Raw genomic sequence first — 21,196 nt, forward strand, 5'->3', positions numbered from 1 at the left:
AGCCAAGCCGAGCACCCTGTCTCACACTTACTCTCTCCTGCACTTTCCTCCTCTCTCTCTCTTTCTCTCTCTCTCTCTCTCTCTCTCTTTCCCTCCTACTTTCCACCCGTGAGTGAGAGCGCACAGTCATTCAGAAGGTGCGTCTGAAATCTGCTTGTAGTCAACCCGAGACAGCACGAGACAGCAAGGACGTTTTTTTTTCCCTTCCTCTCTGCAGAAGCACATGGACTAAATTTTCTCCAGAGACAAAAATAACAAGCAAAATAACTCACAGCTTTTTTTCCTTCATGATGTGCATATGTAAACAATATCTCACTTCACCCAAGTTCTGTTTGTTTCTCATCACATCTGCTGGAGACGAGACTGCGTGAAGGGCATGAGCAGAACAGAACCAACCTGCAGAAATTACCTGCCTGAGAAATTAAGATTTGCCTGAAATTCCTCCTCGAGCAGAAGAGCAAGGTAAGCACTCATCTGAGCCTTTTACTTTTGCTGTCCCTGCCTCAGCTGGCATGTCAACTTTGAAATTGTTTCTCATATCACGTTGCTGGAAGCCAGTGCAGATGAAGCCAAGGGTTATTGAAAGAAAGAGAGAGAGAGAGAGAGAGAGAGACAGAGAGACAGAGAGAGAGAGAGGAAAAACAGAAGGATTTATATCTCAGTCATGAGACCAACATAATTCTCACTGCACTGCTAACACTAGGCATGGAGTAATGCTCAGCAGATTACAAAATGCCAAACATTTTACAGAATTTTAACAGTTCTCCTGTTTTTGAAATGCACTGAATGTAGAGTTGTGCAGAAGTAAACTTTGGTACTGAGGCAGACAACTTTCCACTTGTTTATAAAATCTTTGACTGATAGCATTGATTAGGTTAGGCTATTTTATCAAGCTTGAAAGTGTACTCCACTCTATTACATAATTCTGAGGGCTAACTCAGTTAATGGTGCAGGCACAGTGCGTGTGTGTTTTTTACTGGCTCTGTTGTGGTGTGTGATTCAGGTAGTGTGACGGGGAAGTCACACAGCTGTTTTAGAGAGGCAGTGACTTGTGCAGAGCGAAAGAGACTTATATAACTGCCCCACAACCTCGTTCTGACTGACACCTGGGATTGTTTGGTCTGCACTCTGTTGCGCATCACCTCCGCTCAACCATATTTAGCCTCTCTCACGGGCACTTGCTTGCCCTTCAGACCCTAAAAGTGGTGTGCTTTGACCAGCCGTCAGGTGCAGTATGTCTCATTAGCTGGCATGGCATGTAAGCCTTATATTCACACTTTCCAGTGCACGTCATAAGGCAGATTGCTTTCCTGTTCATTTTGCCTTTTAACGAAAAGATGTCACAAAAAAGGAAGGAAAAATGAAAGAAAACAAACCTTCATTTGTGCTTTAAGGGAGTGTGTTTGTTTTCGGGGAAAGAGAGAGAGAAAGGGAGAGAGAGAGAATGTGCTTTCATAATACATTCTCCACCACTAGGGCTGGGGAATAGTATTCAATAATGCATTTTTTCTTGTCTGAGCAGCAGGACCCAGCTTCAACAGCACTGAAACAGACCCTGTCTGGAAAAGACAGCATGCTCTCTTAAAAAAAGAAAGAAAAAAGAAAAAGGTAGACAGCAAAGTTAGAACGTAAACCTGTGCTTGAGTGCACCTCAGAATGATATTATTTCCCTAAGCAGATATGGCTAAACCTTTGATTGGAATAGAGTCTGAGGAAGGGTGTGAGAAACACTCAACAGTCTTATCTCATCCTCACACATCATCAAGGGGGACCTCTTTGCACTTACAGGCCCATCAACATTCCAGAACTTCCAGAACTCTGGACTGAAAGCCAGTTTGTCTGCTGCTATCTGTTAAGGCTTGAGAACAGAGAAGTGGAAGAAGTGCAGTGCAATTTTGTAATCTACAGTATGTGTTTCATACGGCCTGTGCTGAAATACAACAAAATGTTTATGTAGTTTTGGCTTTTTTTCCAATTCAGCAGTAGTTGACTTTTTACTATTCCATAACGGGATGAAGATAGAAGGCATCTCTTCAGATACGAAATGAAGGGCCGAAAAATGGTTCTTTGGAGAGATGCCATAAGATAACCCCTTTTGGTTCCTTAAAGGAATGGTTCAGCAGAAAATCAAATGTACACAATTTTCCACTTGACCCAGATGTAGTCAGTCAGCTGAGACATGGCAGGTGTCCAAATATTGCTTCTTTGATTTAGCACTGCAACTACAGTGCTAACTTTGCTAATACACACTATAAATCTAAAATAGCTGCATGCAGCATTCAAGAATATGGTGAGGTTTTACTCGTTTTCATAGCTTGCAGTAAGTTATACTATGTCCTAAAGTCTGTGCAGTGAAAACTTGGATGCAGTTTGAACTGGTTGTCAGACGTGTTTGGCATGCACTTACGGACTATTGATTTCTAGTGTTTGTTAGCAACATTAACGTTGTAGCTCCAGCACTAAACTAAACAAGCAAAAGTTAAATACCAAACATGTCTTTGCTGTCTTTACATTTGAGGTAAGTGGAACTTTTTGTAAATTTGTGATTATCTCTGAACTATTCCTTTAAAGAACCTTTCTGTGAGTAGTTTCTTTTTAATTCTTTACCAAAAATCAATTTAAAGGTACTTAAACCAGAGAACATTTTTAGGGAGCTTTATTTTTGATATCTTATTATATACATGTAGCCTACCACCACATTTTGTTGAACATGCAGCATTGCTGAGTGTCTCAGTAAGTTTAAAAACAGCTCTGTCATGTGTCCAGACTCACAGCGATTGGCTACTCCTAGTAAGAATGTGAAGATTCCGAATGATGCACAATGGCACACAGCACACAGTGCCATTTGATCTGTGATAGATATCTTTATGTCAGGAGACACAGAATGAACCCTTGGTGAAGAAGGTGAACCCTCACCATCACATTTGCCCTCACCTTTACAGCAATGAGATTCTTTCTTATGGCTTTCTTAATCTTCTTCCTTCTTACACAGTCTAATAAGGCAAATCATACAAAGCAACTGGCAGGAAAATGTTGTAACCATGGATGCCCATGTATGTGACGGCCAGTGGTTTCCTGGTTTTATGATGCTGGCTGGCTCTGCCAGACAGGGGCTTTTGGAATGTATTTCCTTTCAGGCTTTGATATATGGACCAGCCATAATCAATGCTCACTAGTTCACTAGAGCCTCTGCTTCTGCCCAAACTGCCTGCCTGGTTGATTTTTGGGTATCCGCTCGCTGAAGCTGGTTTATAAGCTATTAATTGCAGAAACCATGTCCATCTATGAGAGGTTTTGAAAACAGTTTGTGTTTTCCTCTCCTCCAGCTGTCCTTTGCTTCTAAAAAGAAGGTTGATGTGGATGTGAAAGTTCTTTGCAGAGGTTGTATGCTCTGGAGGAGTTGAATACAAGAGAAAGAAAAGCATACGGCTTGTATCCAGTCCATAATGGATGTCTTCTTTCATTTGGGCTGTATTGACTTACTGTAGTCTCAATTCCCATTTTTTAAACCCTCCAACAGAGGAGAATGATGCTAAATCTGTTGCACATGGCCAATCAGTAGGTGATACTAGACAGAGGAACTAGGCCTTCAGAGATTACAAATCATATGGTACAGTTGGACATCAGTGGATTGAACTTTTACTTTGGACTTTTATCTCAGCTACTAATCATACTCTTTCAGCAAAATATGAAGAAGTGTATGAATGTATGCAGTAATACTTGAAGTCAGCCAGCAAAAACAGTTTGGCCTTCGTTCACCCTGCTCACTATCAGGAAGATTCTGTGCAAACACATTTACTCTGCATTCATCAAAACCTTGTCTTACTCTTCATGATCACTGAGATATTTGGCTCTTTAATGTATAACATTGTTTTATTCATGTGTTATACTCCCTCGGGATCCTGCAACAACAGCAGGTAATGGATCCCTTGAGGTGGTCCCCACAGGTGTATGCGGATAGTGCCACCAGAGGGCAGTGTTTCAGACACACTGTCCCAGCAAGGAAACCTGTGTTTCAGAGGAATGTGACGACCGCTGTCCCACCCCATACACACAGGATCTTGGCCTTGTCTTTTGCCAGAGCTGCTGCAAGGCTGCACGTTGAAGATAAATATTTTCAGAAGACAAAACAAAGCCCTGTTCTTGTCCTACATAAACAGTTTCTCCTAACAACTGTGGCAATCGTAAGCATCACCATATCATTTGCGGTGACTTCTGTGTTCTGAAGCAATTTGCAAGAGTTTTAAAATCTATTGTTTCATATTATTCTTTCAGTTTTTTATTTTGTATTATGAGTATTATGGGAGTTCTAAAAGGGCGTTGGATGGGGATGGGAGTTCTAAGCTACCACCAATTGGAGTTCTAATATGCCACCAATGTTTATTTACATTAATGTCACCAGCAGGTGACAAATTCCTTAGAAAAAGGAATTAATAAATTACAATGTTATGAACATGCTATAGTTAAGAGCTTATAGTATGTTTTACTATGTAAGGATGTAATTTTGCATCCAATCAGACTAAAAGAAAACAAAGGACTGAAGGAGTTTCTGTATATTGGCATATAAGGGTCATGTCATCAGCTGCGGTAAGCTTCATACCTGCTATATTTGGTGTTCACTTTAAACAGGAAATGAAGGAGAATACCACTCATTCTCCAGGAAAAGCAAACGCCTGCCTGTCTTACCTTCCAGGAACCCACACCCCCATCTCTCATCATTACCATTTGTTCCTCGCTGCTTTTTGCTCACTGAAAGAGAGGAAAAACAGTCCAGGCACTCAGTACTACAAAGCAAGCGATGCATTCCTTTTTTCAGGGGCTGTGCTTTTTCCTCAGCGTCTGCGTGCTGTGGTCCTGCTGCACACGGCTGTAATTCCACCCGCTCTCCACTTAAGGCACCACGGGCCGAGGCAAAACAGCAGATGAGAAATCACCCTCAAATCTGTCGGAAACAGCACTTTGGCACGAGCCTGGTCTGCAATCAGCACTGTACTTAGCCCACACTGGCGATTAGATAGTGGGCTTGTGTGCGCTAGCTCGTGTGTCTGGACATCTCATAAGTCAGGCTGAGATGTCAGCTAAGAGTGGCCTGCTGCCGGCAGTTCTATTTAACATCGCCTCACACCAGGCCGCATTCCCATGTGTTGTGCATAAATTGATCTGGACAGGAAAAGAGGCAGACCAAAGGGGAAACTTGGGTTACGTGAGGGTTAATCCAAAGAGTCTTAAAGGGTTTAGGTCCATGAATAATTGCTTTGTTGGGACTTCTACCTGTCATATTCCTTTCAAGAAAGAATTATTTTCTGCGAGGAGTGCCTCTCTAAATTCTTATTTTTAATCCGTTTTAAGATTCTGTCCCTGCAGTCAGCACTCCCACAGTATCCAAGACGCTAGGCCAGCATTGCTTCAGGTTTGCTTGAACACAATTCCCATATCTGTTCCAACTACACAGTCAAGGTTGTCAAAAGCCTCACCCTGAATAAATAACTATGTTTATAGAGCAGCTTTAATAGTAGAAAACAGCTCCCACAGATGAAGCATCTGTTTGGTAGGGTAGAATGTGAACTCTGTGTTTCTTTAGGTTAGAAAACTATGGAAAACTATAAACAGAACTGTATGAAGGTGTTCAAAGACAACTTGAATAAACTGTTTTTCTATTCATCTGTGAACACTCGAAAAAAACAGGTAATTTGAGCAAAGAACCTTTAGAAGAACCCTTTTGCTTTCATAAAGAACCATGTTTGATAAAGAGACGCGCATGTGAAGATTCTTTTGAACATTCAAAGAGCTTTCACATTATGTAGAGGTTCTTGACCAATTGAATGGTTCTTCCTAGAACCTTTACTTCATGTAGAGGTTCCTTCAACTTTAAAAACGGTTTTTCACATTCACACATCTCATTTCCAAAAGCAGTTCTCCAAAGAACATTTGTTAAAAAAAAATTCTTTAGGGAACCAGTCGTGGTTCTTCTATGGCAGAACCTATTTTGGCTGCTTTATTATTAGGGTAGTGACCACAGCACATACAAATGCATGCTCTCTCAAATGCATACAGCTTACAGAGTTAAAGTCTGATGAATGCAACGCCCTGTCCAGCTTTGAATCTGCAAAGTCATATGGCCCCCATCAGGGCTGCCTCTTAGTATCATCAATCGCTTCCAACTTTCAGAACATGTGTTGGCTATGTGCTGGCCTCTCTCTGTCTTGAGCATGAGATGCTACACAATGGTGATAAAAACGAAAAAAACCTCTCCGTCTCTGTTCCTCATTCGGCGCTCTCTGAGAGCCCCTCATTTTTCTCTAATTTTGCGTTTAGTCTCTGAGCTCTGCCAGATCTCATTCTCACATTCTCCTCTCTCCTGCATTCTCCTCGTTTTCTCCCCTCCGTCTCTCGAAAATGCGCTGGACGGTGGTGGGTTTTTCCGTTCCATTGGCAGTGGAGAGAAATGGGGAAGCTTGGCAAGCTGCTGTTATTATTTTTCCTTTCGCTCACCATCAGCTCTGTCAGCAGCCTCTCTGTCATCGCTAGGCCTTTGTAAACGTCTCCACCATCAGAATCAAAGCCTGCTTATCTGCGCCATGCTTCCTAGGGGATGTTGGTCAGGCTTATGGAGGGAGTGGAGGCCTGCACTCTCTGTGCTGGAGGGGATATAGGATGCATAGCTCCTTTGGGGTTTCTCTCCCCAGATGTTTCTCCGTCACCGATCAGATTTACTTCTCCAAAAGAGCCCAATCCATCTCCTTAGCTATAGTTTTGTACATGAATTGCTAGTCCTGCGTGGAATCTGAATTTGTTGGCATTTTGCAAAAAAAACTTTGATTTTTATAAACCTTTTTTTTGCTTTTATTGTTCTTTTTACATGTCTCACCTCCCTCCGAGAATCACTGTTCATTAACTACTGTGTATTCAATCTCGTTAGAGTGTTTAACCCAGAGCTGTGATACATGTTTTCGTACAGTGGAACATGTTAGATGTATTGGGGCAGCTTCAGCTGCTCCTAATGTTCTTCATGCGAGAGTTAGCTTGAAGAAAACACTGCAAAGGAGGAAAGATTCTAGAACTTTCAGTGCTTAGAGCAAGATGATATGCATAATATGCATGGTTTGGCATGAAAGGAAATGCAAGGTAAGCACCAGAACAAGTTATGCTCCAGTTTAACTAAATGTGATATGTTCCTTTGGGGAAGGTAAGTGTTTTAATCAAGGGTCCAGGGAACCTATTCACAGGATAAAACCCTTATTTGGACAGAGGATGTTCCTGAATGTTCCTCCCCCGCTCTTCAAAAAGTATAGAAAACCTTTAGGCCAGTGACAGAGGCACATAATAAAAGCTGAAGTCCAGCTGGAGTCACTTAGACCATGTTTTGTTTTGCCATACCTGCGTAAAACTGAACCTGAAACAAAGGAATTGCTTTATGTGAAACTGGATGGTGGTCTGAGGTGGACATTTTTTTATTTGTTCACTTCTCTTGCTCTGCTGTCCCCCTGTTCAACGGCTGGAAGCCATTCATGACACAGGATTCCCAGACTGGAGCATAGAACAGAACACAGCCAGTTGCTCCCCGGTTCAAGTCCTTCGAATAAAATGTAAATTATAACTTTTTTTTTCTTTGTATTGTAAGGCCAAGGTTCTCCCCTCCATACTGACCATAGGGGTAGAGGTAGTAACAGATCTTTTATTAGAACTGGGATAAATAATAGGGCTTTTGAGGCTATTTAAACTCCACCTTAAGGCCTGAATGAGCTCTGTTTTACATGTGCTTACCAAGTGCATTTAGGCTACTTGTGGGAATGAATGAACTATAGCTCAGTAGTTTATTCCTGTCGTCTCTGAAATGCCACATGAAATGCTTCATGCATGCATTAATTTCAACATTTTCATTGTTTTCTGCTTATGATCGAGAGTCATCATTATGTCATGGTCTGTTTCATGGAATGGTCTGTTTCGAGTTTTCCTTACTCAACCCCAAAAAATCCTGACAGAACAGAAATTAAACGACCGTTTAACACAGATATTGTTCCTGAACTAAATTTTAATGATTACTTGATTATTTGTTAAGAATGGGTTGATCACCAAAGTATTATGTTATAGCTTTGTTAAGTATTATGCTACCAGCTTTGTCCATCTGCTTGGCTATATACTGCAAAGACAACCCAAGACAGAAAGTAAAGACACACCACAAAATGCATTATGTTGTTATTCTTAATAGGATATTCAATATAACATATATTATAGAATTATATAGCTATAGTTATTTTCAATAGGATATACCATATAATCACTATTTTGGAATAATTAATTAAACTCTAGGAAAAATATCCCCAGAGTCTTACATATGCCTGTCACAATTATTATGTAATCGCTTAATTACAATTATTTGAGCTGATTATTTAATTTGACTGCAGTAATTTTCTACAATTGTTAGCTGTCACAATCATCATTATCACTGTCCAAGGAATACAATCATCTCCAAAATAGTAACTTGGGGTACATGGAATTTTTTTGGACAGTATGTTTATGTCGTAAGACAAACAGAATGAGATATCTGTGTGTTTTCATCAGGTTACACACGTACATGTAAATGAAAGAAAGCAGAAAACTTTTTAGACATGTCATGCCAAAACAACAGAAGTTCCAACTTCTGGCTGGTGCTATAACATGTCTAGAGGGCAGCAGTGAGTAATGTTTGTTTACTTGAGCTAAGCTGTGTACACTGTCAGTTAGGAGCTAAGTAAGAGCTAGGAAGTTTAGCCACTTTAACTTATACTTTAATAGGTGCATACAATGAGTAAAAAGAGCAGTCGAATCCTTAATTGCAATAATTTTATAGCAATTAACTGTCAGCTAAAAATGTATAATCTAGAAAGGCCTAATATCACATACATAAGTGAACACATTAAACATTTCTGCATATTTTAGTGCACAATTTCTATTTATTTGCTGAGTTTAACAGCAAATAACATGTTTACAGGCTACAAAAAATATTATTATTACAAAAATATTAATAGATTCAGTAAAGAAAATAGTAAATTTGTATTAAAATGTACAGAAGTGTGTTCTCTGTAGAGGATTTTTATTTAGAAAATCAACAAAACGTGTGTCTATAGGACTGTATATGGACCATTCTATTGTCACTACCAAAAAAGTCACGACCAAAACATTTGGTCAGGTTTGCGTATTGGTATTATTGTGTTAGTAGTGAAAAAGTGGAACGTTCAGTCTATTGTTTTAATAAAATGTAATTAAGGCACAGGGTCATTCAAAGCAAAAGGATTTTAGTCAAAGTTGAAAGAGAAGACAGGATCCATTTGTGTTGCTTAAACTAAGCTTTCTCCAATTTTACTAGATGTAAAGATGTATTTTACAAGTCATGATGTGAAGTAAAGATGTATTTTACATATTTTACTTTATTTTTTTTGCAAAATGCAAGACCTTATCCTGGGGCATCGTGTTCTTGTGATTGAGCTTTCATATGCAGTCAGATTTTTTACCATGATTATTTAGCTTCCTTTTTATTTACTCTTTTTTAAGTTGTTCTGCAAACCTACACACCCGCAGGTAGTTTAGAGTGACAGCATGAGAGAGCTCGTCAACTTGGCCAAAGATGAGAGCACACAAATGGGCCATGTCCCTTCCAGCTCCCAAGCACAACAGACCATTTGTGTTCTTCTGTAACCACAGCAGGAATAAGGTCCATGTTAGCATGGAGAACTGGCTCTAGTTGCGGGCAGTTTGACCTTTTGCTCATACTGGCACTGGTTGCAATGGCAAAAGAGATGGAACATGCTGTCAGTAAAAGAGCTGGTTGCCACAAGTTTTCTAAAATTCTCCTTGAGGGGGCTTCCTAAATTTAAACTCCTGTAAAAGCATCTGAAAGTTGTACACCTGTTGACTTAGAGTACTTATTTTAACTATTTTTGCTGTGTGCACTTCAAGATCCTCAACACCTTCAGAAATTCCTTAGCAATCATCGCTGTGAAGATATTCTCTGGCCAATAAACACAGTGTTTAATTAGTCAGTGCTTCAAGTCTATTACCAAAGTGTTTCATGTGGCTTACAGCTGGTTACATGCACTTTCTCTCTCCCTTTTCCTTCCTCAAATGCAGCCAATAAAAGCTCTGTTTTGTTGCTGCTGCTCTAATGCAAACCAGATCATTGGTGATCTCTGATGTGCCAATATCCCAACAGAGCCTTTACTGGTCCAAGCACAGAGCGCAGCTTCCTACCCTGTAGACAGATTGGTTTTATGAGAATAAAGAGAAATGCTCACGTGCATTACAAGAAGCCACAGTATTGATCTTCAAGTGAGTTTCTGCCTGCGCATTAATTTTGCAGCAGAATGTGGGCGCTTTGATCTGTGAGAGGTTTGGAAATGGTCTTAAATATGCAGCCTTACTGAGTGTAACTGAAAAATGTTATTTGGTTATGGAACCATACAGATCATTTCTGTGACTAGAGATGGCCTGATACCACTTTTTCTTTTCCAATACTGATTCCGATATTGAAACTCGATATTGAGAATCGGCCTGTACAATACCTACCTGATGAGCTATTTTTAACTAAAGCACTAAACTTTTTTTAAATAGGCTATCACGCTCAAACTACTGTGCACTCTACTAGCCCACAGGAAGAAATAAACAGCTAACATCATCCACCTGTTAGCTAGATCTTGCCCCGTCACATGGTGCTGCTAGGAGTTAGGAGAGTGAAGGTGAGCATGTGCGAAGCTAGACGCATGAAGCACAACCGCATCTTTTCAAACTTCCACTGATGCAGTGTCAACAGTCTTGTTGCTAACTGCCAATTCTTTGAAGTCAGCTGACAAATGCCTACAAACCTCTAGCATCATTGTTGGGGGAGACGGAGGGCCAACCTTTTCACCCAGATAGAGTGAGGCCAATTATGCTCAATTATGCTCAAGACTCATACCTGATGCTGTCTCTACCTGCACCTCATGTCTCACAATGTTCAGAACCTCCAGATGAGTGTGCAGTTCCAGTCTAGAGTTCATTCAACTCCAGTATGATCTAGGTTATGCTATCTAAAACAGCTTGTTTTGCTAGAGTCCACTTTACAAATCTGGGTGAATTTCAAACCAAAATGTGAAGTCTGCAGTACTATGCCAAAGTCAGAGATCACCCATCACTTATTTTATTTCCAGTCAAAATCATCCTTAAGTGCAAATCATTAATTTTATAATTTTATAAATATAAATTTTTAATTTATACCTAAAATTGTTTCCAAAACTAGAGTTCAAAAAAGGAAATAGACAAAAGAAAAAATTGTAAACCAAACAAAGAAGCTGCTGGTGTTTTCAGGTCAATGGACTGACCTGAGCCCAGAACAACACTGCTGATGTGTTTGGGATTAATTGGATAATGAGAACCAGAAACTGCAACCAACTTTTAAGACTGACCTTTGAAGGAGTGGAAAAATAATCCTGCAAATTTCTTTGAAACACTGAAAGTGAGTCTCCTGATAAGAAGCTGTAACAAAGGTAACGTGTGGACACACTAATTGCTGAAAACAGTGACATTATATTTAGTTGTTGTGGTTTCTGTAATTTTCTGTTAAACATGTGTTTTCTACTTCCTGACACTGAAAAATGATTAACTGCCCATGTTGACTGGAAATTAAATAAAGAAATGTGGCCTTTTGAACAGCACTGTATTTGCAGTATAGAAAGTCTGTTCTAGATCAGTACAGGAACAGGAAGTCTTGTGAACTACTTGTCTGTTCCATATGTCCATATGTTGGAGAAAAAGGTTTCTAACGCATGCCTCTAATGACACAAGTCTTCTACACACAATCCATTCAGAATCTGATTTAACCAGAGCAAACTAAGCATTTCTCATACTGTTTACTGTTGATAGTGTCTGGTTTTCTTCTTAACCTTGATTGTTACATAAAAATGGTCTGAACTCTTTCAGCAAGTAATTTGGATTTACTTTTTAGAAGCAGTGTTTCTCATTAACAGTCTGAGCTTGTCCAAATAGCTTGGGAAATTTAGCTTTTTGTTCACTTTTTGAAATGTAGCTGGGAAAGACCAATCTGTTTTGTCTCCTTGTCTTTTTGAGTTCACAAAGCAGTTATCCCCAGTGAACTCTCAGCTTTGGTTGTCCCTCTGCCTGACTCACTGTGGGATGTGACCAAACCTGATATCTACATGTCATCATGGTAATATTGTTCAATTGATGATATGTCAGCTGTGGGGCATCTTGAGTTCAAAGTGACCTGTAACACAAACCCATGACAGGACAAAGACTGAATTGTACCTGTGAACCTGAACTGAAGCGAGGCTTATCCCAAATCATAGGGCCACAGTGCCATCTCCCAGCTGAAGACTGGCATGTTTGAAGATGAGCCCACTCTACAGAGAATGTATGATCTGCCTCAATTCAAACATTGTTATCCCTGTCAGATTTCTTTTCCTGGCAGAAGTTTTTTGCTGAATCAAAAACAAACTTTGTAAGAAGAGCGCACTGAGAACATGATCTGTGCACGCAGAGCCTCTCAGTGGTCCTGTAAAGGCTGCCTGCAGGGACCTCTGTGTGGATGGCCCAGTCAAAACAATGCAAGGCGAGACTTTAGCAGCAGCAGCCCACCCGCTGTTTCCACAATGACAAATCCAGATCCCTCAACACTTAAGACGTATTTACCCTCAATATATCTGTGCCATCCACACCAAGAAAACATTCCTAATGAACTTAACCACATCCCCCGGAGGCACATATTTCTCATCAGTCCTCAGCCGCAGCTCTGGTGGCTTTTAGATATAGTGTTTTTCATCTTCGCTTCCTTTTCAGTAGTCTTGCCTACATGTCAGCAGGTTCCTTGCTGGGAGGTAACAGTGTGATGAGCGTTTGATTGCAGCACAGTGTTAATTCCTACAGACGCATGAGGCCTCTATGTTAGCATAGCCTTGAGGAAGGACAAGCACAGAGTCATGCTCAGGGTCCACAGAGGGGAGGATGGCTCTTTGGGAGGAAGCTGAGATATGGAAAGGTATTTAAGTGCTGCAACATGTGTCTTGTGTTTGCCTGTCAGCATGATAATGTATTTTAGGTATTGAACTAATATGTTCAGTTGTTACAAATGAATGACAAGCATGAAATATATTTGTAAAAATGTTATTTTATGCCACATATGAGAATATTGCAAAGATTACAGGGAACCATAAAATGTGAAGATGTGTGGGATTGGAGAAACGTCCTTGTCCAATGCAACAGAAACTAATATAGCCTTCATGAAAGCATTTTTGCAGCAGTAGCGCCTGCTCCTAATCTGGTAATATTCAGCTATGACTCAGTAAGAGGATATTACATCAGTGGGACAATGTGCCTTAGTTCTAAATAGACTCTCTACATCCCAGTGCACTGCAAGCTGACCTTAATTAGGGTCTGGAAGCATGATTGTAAATGTCAGTGTGTGCAGTTAGTTTTGTGTTTCTGGTCACACCAGCCACAACATAGTAAGTATTAAATGTGCTGTATAGTGTCACGCATTCGGCAAGAGGTCAAAGGAAAACGGACTCCATTTCCCAGAATCCCTCGGGAGATCACGTCACAGCACAACGTCCTTCAGAGATGGAGGACAACACGGACTCCATTACCCAGAGTTCTAGGGGAAACTCACGTGATCACTGACTCTCAAACACGCTCCTATCAGAGATCTAGTTCCCCTGAATACTGATGTGTCACACCTGTGTAGGATGTCATATGACTCAAGCTGTTTAGTTTATAAGCCCGGGCTTTAGGTAGGCAAATTGCGAAGTATTGTTTCCTTGAGAACTACTGAGCGTTTGTATTCATATGACCGATACTCTGTTTTTGACCTGTGCTTTGTTTGTCTGGATTCTGCCTCTTGTCTTACCCTTTGGATACTTTTGCCTGTCTTTGTTGACCTGTGTTTTTTGACCCCTTTTTCTGTTATTTGGATTACGTTTTTGCTCTGCCCTCTTTGGATTGTTCGCTTGGTATTTTTTGAATACACTTTGGCCTAGAGTGATTTAAACTACTGCTCTCGTTATTTTTTATCCGCTAGCGTCTGTTTTTTTTTTCTGTCAACACGTTACATATAGCTGTAAGTCATTTTTGTTTTAAAGTGGCCCTTTACTACACAGTGTGTGCACACAGTACTGTGCAAAAGTCAGAGACCACTCCTCCTTTATTTAATTTCCAGTCAAAACAGCTATTAACTACAAATAAAGTTATTTATTTTTCAGTATCTGGGGAAAATCATATATTTAACAGACAATCACACAGAAACCTCAACAACTAAACATAATTCCAAATGTTTCGGTATTTAATGTGTCCAATCTTTACCCAGAAATCTGCTGGGATATTTTTCCACACTTCCAAAGATCAGTCTTAGACTTTGATTATGTTTTTGCTTTTGATGATCCAAGTAATCAGTGATGTTGAGGTTTGGATGCTGGAGTGGCCAGTCCATTGTTCTAAGAACACCAGCAGATTCTTAGTTTGATTTGCACATTTTTTTCTTTTTTGTCTGTTTTCCTTTCTCAGTAACGGCTTCTTGACAAGCTACACATCCTTTCAGACTCATAGCGTTGAGTTGTCTTCTCACAGTGGATGGATGGATAGAAACAGCTGTGGATTTTTTCAGATCTAGAGCAAGATTGGAGCTTGCTTTTACACTTTAAGTCTAAGATGAAAGTACTGTTTATCTGATTGTGGTAGTTTTGGTGGTCTACCAAAGGAGTAACATTTTGTCTGTATCTTTTAAAAACATTTATGACCACTTTGGGAAACTCCTGTTTTTTTCACTTGTTTTCCTTTGACTTATCTCTTCTTCATGCAAATTATCTAATATTAAAATCTTCTCAGAAATATCTTCTGAAAAATGACTTGTACTTAATGGCCATTAAGACTATGATGGATGGTTTCTGAATTTTGCACAGTAATGTAGTACATGCATACATTGGAACTGCAGTGTGATTGAGCAATGTCAGTGATCTGAAATGAGTGTGGCCATCGCAATGATATAGCAGCAGCTCTTACTGTGGTGTAGCCAATGTGATGTTTTTGTTGTTGTTTTTGCTGCTGTTGTTGGTGGTGATGGTGATGGTGTTGTTGCCATCTTTGCCTTTACTCGGCTTGCATTTGCTTAAACAAGGAAAGCTTAGATAAGAAAAAATGTCTTCTGGACTAGCTGTACTGTGAAATGTGATTACTCTGTGTCCATGAAATAACAATCAGATGATTAACCTTAAATTCCAAGGGTTCCAGACTGCAAATGATACAAATGCATAGATATAAATGGGTAATGCCACGGAATGTGCCTCACAGAGGCTGCAGTCATTAATCTAGTAATCTTCTCCTTGTGACGATCACCTCCCTCCCTTTCCTTTTCTCAATAAGATTATTTCCAAAAAAAAAAAAGCATAGTTGCAAACCATGCTGCCAAACTTCAGTTGACTAAGTTGTTTTCTTTTCCCCTTAGGCATAACATTACCTTTGCTGTCCACCCCCTTGTTGAAATGTTTGTTTAAGAAAGTGCTCATTAATCATAAAGTGGACTCAAGATGAAGCTACGTTAATGACCAGCTCTTGCACATTCAGAGCATTTTAGATGAATGATTTGTCACTAGTTTCTCTTCACTCAGAATTTCACATGCTTTCTGGGCTCTAAACAGCTGCAAGTGTTCTTGCAAAAATCTCGGTACTGGAAAGTCATCCACCCACAAATAACACACGCATGCACGCAGTCACTGACGCAAAATGAGTCGCAGAAACATTCATTCTTAGTCACACACATGCAGGAATTTGAGAAAGGATGGTTTGAATGGGTTCAGCTAGACCCAGACACTGAGCAGATATCTGATTTTTGTCACAGGATGTTGCGGCTTGAGCCAGGACAATCTCATGGTGGGAAGTAGTCCCATCCAGTTACGGCAGGGTAGGTGGAAGTGTGGTGTGCCTTCGCCATGTGCATTGCCAGTCACCTCAGATACACCCCAGCCCTTATTCATTCCACCCATCTCTGTCTCTCCCTGCCCCTTCCTCGCTCTACTGTGGATGGCTGGAATGTTTCTGTAATTGCTTTCAGTCTGTTTGTCTGTGAGAGGATAAAGAAGACTAGTACTGCTCATTTGCAAGCTGCATTTTCCCTACGTGACTGCACAGAGGACTGGACAATGGTGGAGGAAAAGGTGCTCTATTGTTCCTTCATAAAGTTGTTTATATACCTCTAAACAAAGCTGTGATCAACTATTATCAGTATTATTTAGCAGTATATTTGCAGTATATTTACAATATTACCAGTAATTTAGCACAATTATCAAGGCAGTACAGAAGTGTGGATTTTTTTGGTTTTTACTTTGTTTTTCCTTTATTCCATATTTCCAAATTTCCAGTTTTATATGTTGAAGTAGCCTGAACGTTTTTCACAAGTCTAACCAATGCATGGTGCCACACTTAATGTCCAGAATAGCCTATCAGTTTCCAATGGTCATGAACACGTGGGCCAGCTAATGCTGCAAAATATTGTGGCATCTGCCATAGGTCACACTGGCATGAGAAGTTTAGGGGACGTGGCCATGAGCGGTTCTCGGGGGATGCAGGAAGGGGTACTGAGCACTACTCCTGCCCCCTTCTGGATGGGACAAGACAGTCGAGAGCAAGGCAGCTGCCTGGGGAAGACAGCAAAGGAAACAGCACGGTGATGGCACTCATCCGCTTACCGCACTACAACTGCAGAGGCGCTTGGGAGCTGTACTACTCACGGCTGGATAACAGCTGTCACCACAACACAGGTGTGTCTGGCACTTGAGAGGAAAGTGCTATAGGTGCTAGTGGATCTGCTGCCGGAACAACATAATGACCTAGCAGCATCAGTGCCCTCCACTGCCAGAGGAGCCGAGACAGCATGTGCAACTTGTCGCACCAGCCAGCCTTCAAGCAGCCATGGCAGACAGGGCAGAACTCATCCTCGAAGTGCAAACACCATAGTAAGCAACGCAGGAAGAAAGGACACCACGCAAGACAATGCCACAAACTGGAACGGAAGCCAGTCAGGAAGATTGGCACATACTTTGGGTCAAGTGCAGCATAGATGGGAAACAACTTACTGCCCTCATTGACACTGGCTCATTGATGCCATGTCCTGGAGTGGTCCCAGTGGCAAGCTTCTGACAACTGGGAAGCAAAAACCATCCAACTCAAGTCTGTCACCGGTGGCAAAGTCGACAGGAAGCAGGCGGCTCCTGGTCATTGTGGGGGGCCTGAGCTGAGTGCACAAGTTCTAGGTTGCGTCTATACATGATTCATGCACACTGAGTTTGGATTTTCTTGTGGCCATGCTTGACCGCAGGAAGGAAATGCTGGGCTTGGAGATGGGACAAGTGAAGCTTATTGCAGCTAGTCACGACAGAGCCAAAGCAGAGAGTCGGCGCTCGCTGGCAGTGTGGCCTCTGTGGAAACTGGAAGCTATGGAAGTGCTGAACATGCAGCATCAGAGCTGGTTGGTCAGGTCGAGGGCACTATGGCTTTTCACAGGTGAAGACTCCAATGCTGGAGAACATGCTGAATCAGAGGAGGACAGCGCACCCAGAGCGGGGTACGCCAAGGAGCCTCTGCACCAATGACACAGCCCCAAGATAGGACTGGGGACACCCGCTGCTGAGCCAATGCCATTTGTGTTGGCCAGAACGATGGACAGGCCAGGACTCACAAGCCCCAGACTCTGTTCAGGCTTTGTGGGTCGCCAGGAGGGCCGACCCTTGAGGTACATGCTGCTGTGAGGAGCGTAAGGGATGTGGCCATAAAACTGGCTTTTGGGGGGGGTTGCCACGATCCCAGTTTAAGAAGGGACTGTTATACTAGTTGTTGTTGTTGCTTATGTTGTTATCAATGTAGTTGTGTTGCTTGGCATAAATTGTGTCCGAGGAGGGTGGGCTTTGCAGTTAACAAGTTGTTAGAAGTGTCTATCTTTCTCATATCTTGTGCCCTCCCGCATTACCCTCTTCCCATGTTTTATGTTGGGGAGCACTGAGCTGGGCATTGCTTGCTATCATGCCTGTTTAAAATAAAAGAGCATTAGCCTATATGTGCTTCTTTTAAACTGACACTGCAATATATAATTGTGTTTCTTAGAGATCTCTTCAGACCAGGGCTTGCAGACTAGGGTGTTGCATGATGACTGAGATAGAAACTAAAGACAGAGACTGCAGATGATGGCGCACTGTTCGAATATAGATGGGACCATTGCAGGCTAATGTCACAACATGCCCTTAAATAAAATTTTTTATCATTGCATCCTCATTTGGTACAGAAAAAGATTTGCTATCATTGTTAGTGTTGGGGGTGGGCAGTGGTCAACTTTAGGCATTTTCCCCAATATGTTAAATTCAGCAAATGAACAGTAATTGTGCATTAAAATGTGCAGAAATATGTTTTTGTAGAGGATGTGTACAGTTTTTCATTTTAGAAAATGAACATGTACATTTTAAAACATTTTGTTCAAAAATAGACTGAATTTACAAAATTTTGCAGTGCTGACATGCATGTTAGAATTAAGAAATGAATGTAGGCCAGTTTAAAGCCAGTTTAAAGTAAAAAGGAAGGGGAAACCATGTTAACATCAACAAAACCAGGGAAGTCTTTTAGCCACTGGGCGAACACTGCAGGTTTAAAGTTGGATGTGTAAGTTTTGAGTGATGGAGACTGTACCTTCAGATGAGCCAACACTAAAGCTAACATTAGAGCTATTTGGTGCAGCATTATGCTGAGGACATGTTTTATACACACAGTCTTTTTATTAAACCTCAATAATAGGACAGCACACATATGAGTGCATTAGTATTTATCTTTGCTCATAATGTTTTTTGTTTATCACACAGTCCTATTTAATCAAAGTTCATTAAGCTAACTTTGAACAGCTAAATAATTAAAAGCTAAGTGAATTAGCATGCTAATGATCTTAAAATTGATTTGCAATGTTATTTATCATTAGATATCAACTATTAAATCATCAATATTAAAATAATTGCAAGTAAATACAGTAAACTAGATAAAGTTTAGCTTACCTTGGAGCAGCTTGTTCTAGCTACGTTGAGCTGTGAGCATGGTCCTCCAGAGTTCAATCCAAAGCCTTCAGCTTCAGGAAGAAAATAAAACCAGCAGATGATCAAGATAGCATGTGTTTGAATGAAATGTTCCTCAGTAACACATTTTCACATCTCTTAGCCTAATAGTTCTGGCTAATTTACTGCCAGCACCATTCTTACTGCAGCTTCTTTTTTTTTTGTCCGAGAAGTTTTTCCTTTGCTTGATGGAGGAAGTGACTGTTTGGGAGTGTTAATGGTTATTTTGTAAATGACCAATTGACTTAACATTGCTAAAGCTACAGTGTGTAAGAACTGAGTATTTGGAAACCTCTCTAGTGGAAATGTGTAATTGCACACAACATGCAGAAGAACATTTTCTAATGTTGGTTGTGCTGAAGATCCCTTCCCCAAGAGGATGAATCTGGTGATTGCAAGCACATTAAAAGAGTATTCAAAGAGAACTCAGTCAAAACTTGAACTTTTGAAGCTAGAGTCCTCTGAGAATGTAAGTGAATTATCTACTATTGTCATCAGTATAATGTTGCTTTTGCATTTGAGACCTAAACATTGAGCTTCATACATAGTGCTGTTTTCAGCAGCATTTTACAGGAGAAAAGTCTTAAGGTGTCAATTATTCAAGTGAAGTCTTCAAACATAACACTAGTAGCAAGTTACACAACCAACAAGATGTTCCATCTAAGTACAGTGCTGGTGTGCAGTTTTTAATCAGTAATGTGCACTGTCTCGAAAAACAAAAACTATATAGGCAGTGGAGACAACCGCATTATTAAGCCTGCCAAATACAAGGAAAAACAGAGACTATATTATAAATGATTTACAATTCTGAAATAAATTTGTTTTGATTTTGTTCAATGTTCTTTTTATCAAGCGGTGCTCAATTTGCTTAAATGGATGAGCCGCCCCTGATCAGCCAGTAGCCTTAGAATAGCTTAGAGCTTTACATGAGAATTTGAGGGGGTGAGACTGTAAGGAAATGTGGAGCCATGGTGCCCACAGACTCATTCCCCCTTTCTCTCTTCCTCTCTCATTCTCCTTCACTTATCCTGACACATGCAGACACACACCATACCGCCCCACATAGACGCGCTCACACTGGAACATCATTTTAAGGACTATTTAAGTCATTCCAATAAAAACCACAGACTCCTTATTAGGCAGCCTACGACTCAGCAAAAGAGACAGCGTGAGAGAGACTGCGAGAGATTCTGGAAAAGCAAAGAAAACGCCAGAGTCAGACAATGTTTGTTTTCTCGTCTGTTCTTTCAGTCTCGTTCTCGCCAGTTTTTGTGCGAGTGCTGAATGTCGTTGCTGGATTTAGTGCACGTTTAGGTGTGAAAGGTTCATGCTCCTACCATTCTGAAAATGTATGGAAGTGCAGGCCCAATAATTTCTGCTCTTTTTTTCTGAAAGGAACATTAATGTAAGTCATGGTGGGCCTCGTGGGACATATAGGTTTTTTTGTTTAATGTTTCACTTCAGCAGAGACAATAAGTCTGCATCCCAAAGTCTTGTCTAGACCAAGCCAGTGTTTCCAAATGGGGGTTAATCTATTTGATTCATGGCCTTAAATCTTCATCCAAACCCAGTAACAGCAGTGTACAGCTGAACATTCCATGGCTATTATTTTTGCATTATTTTCTCATTGTTATGAAGACAGTCCTATATTATGTTAGTGCTTCATGTCACACAGTATAGACTGAACTGTGCTTCATGTCCTTTTTCAAATATTTTATCATGGTAATTATGTAGATGGGGTATCTCTAGCTGGTATAAGTTGTAAAGTTTAATGGTTAAGGGTCATTCTACCAATGAAGTGACATTAACGTTGATATATGCATAAACTGTTGTCTGTTTTGTTGTATAAGATCAGTAAAGTTGTAACACTACTGAAGCTATAATAGACTAAAATATAGCCCACTGCCAATTCTGCCACTTCTTTAACTTCAAAATTACTTTGTATGTGTACTGTATTGTATGTGTTTGCTTTCTTGTTGTTATTTTAATTCAATTTTAATTTTCACTTAATGTTTTATGAGTAATAACACTGACTGTCTTTTTGCAATACATTAAGCTGTCAGTATTTTGGCCCAATTTATCAGAAATATTTT

General features: G+C 40.5%; 1 protein-coding gene across 1 annotated transcript in view; it reads left to right on the top strand.

The window, feature by feature from the left end:
- Positions 1 to 278: 278 nt before the first annotated feature.
- The window catches only part of col8a2 (collagen, type VIII, alpha 2), a 60,089-nt gene continuing 39,171 nt past the window's right edge, over positions 279 to 21,196 (top strand). The window contains exon 1 of the mRNA XM_036566379.1: positions 279 to 462. The gene's annotated coding sequence lies outside the window, so the exon portion shown is untranslated. The remainder of the gene's footprint in view (positions 463 to 21,196) is intronic.

This window comes from Colossoma macropomum, unplaced genomic scaffold (genome assembly GCF_904425465.1).
Source record: "Colossoma macropomum unplaced genomic scaffold, Colossoma_macropomum, whole genome shotgun sequence".
NCBI classification, from domain to species: Eukaryota; Metazoa; Chordata; class Actinopteri; order Characiformes; family Serrasalmidae; genus Colossoma; species Colossoma macropomum.